This window comes from Poecilia formosa, unplaced genomic scaffold (assembly GCF_000485575.1).
Source record: "Poecilia formosa unplaced genomic scaffold, Poecilia_formosa-5.1.2 Scaffold554, whole genome shotgun sequence".
In the NCBI taxonomy this organism is placed as follows: Eukaryota; Metazoa; Chordata; class Actinopteri; order Cyprinodontiformes; family Poeciliidae; genus Poecilia; species Poecilia formosa.
Window position 1 is genome coordinate 22,989 of NW_006800493.1, and position 1,071 is coordinate 24,059.

Below are 1,071 nucleotides of genomic sequence, written 5' to 3' on the forward strand. Positions count from 1 at the left end.
TTTTTTAATTGAATAATTGGGAAAAACATTTACTTCATACTCTGCGAACCAGACCCTAAATGTTAAATTAGGTTAGGTTCTTAGGTATTTGCAGCAAACAAGATGGTGTATCGGTCAGGATACAGGAAGGAGGACATGAGACCAAAACTTGCTGTGTAAACTTGCTGAGCTGGTTTATTTGCCTTGATACTCAGTGTTGCCAGCAGTTTTCTGTCATCAACTTAACAATCGGAGCATCACTTTTCAGGACTGCACCGGGAATGCGGTCTCACGGTTGGAAAATGCAGCAAAGTGACCGAGAAGGACCTCACTGCAGCAAACAGAAAGGGGGGGCGGGACCACTGTCAGTCTCTTACCTTATTTGGAAATGGGACCATTGCACTCCGGAATGAAGGGGGCGCTATTTCCTATATTATCCGCGGTCTCCCGCTTAAATTTTCTTTTTTAATTTGTGATATAGTTTTATCTTTAGGAAGGAGTTTCTCTCTCAGCATGTATTTGAACTTCTCTCTTTTATTTACTTCAGTGCAGCTCACAGCTTTTAACAAATTCCGTTGCTTTCTGTGTACTTCTAAATCTGCTCCTTTTTCACATCTTTTCAGGCCTCTAGTGGAGTGGGGATGGTAGCACAACTAACAGTACATTACTAAATCAGAATACCAACGTTTTTATTATTTATTATTCATTCTCGCATAACTAGAACCTCAAAAGATAAAGTCCCTCACAAAACACCATACCTTTTAATTTTCTTAAGGAAGCAGACCAAATTAAATGACATAAACAAAACCTGAAAGTGGTTCCAGTTTCACTCCATGGCCAACCTGTTGAAACTACGGCAAGTTTTAAATACCTTGGATCATTCCTGGACAGTCAGCTCAATTTTGCTGAAAACACTGACCACATTTTTAAGAAACGTCAGTCTATCTTTTAAGAAGACCCAGTGATCTTGGGGTTACCTAACAAGTGCAACTCATGCAAAACTTCTAGTTAGTTAGAGGTAACATTAGCTAACATTACCTCTAGTTAAGTAATGTTAGCATTTTAACAATGAGTTAAAATGTTAAAACTTAA

At 38.7% G+C, this 1,071-nt stretch overlaps 1 long non-coding RNA gene across 1 annotated transcript in view; it reads right to left on the minus strand.

Moving 5' to 3' along the window:
• Positions 1–516: 516 nt before the first annotated feature.
• LOC107834229 (uncharacterized) overlaps positions 517–1,071 on the minus strand; it is a 15,827-nt gene continuing 15,272 nt past the window's right edge. Inside the window, exon 3 of the long non-coding RNA XR_001660017.1 lies at positions 517–1,066. This is a non-coding gene — a long non-coding RNA (uncharacterized LOC107834229). The remainder of the gene's footprint in view (positions 1,067–1,071) is intronic.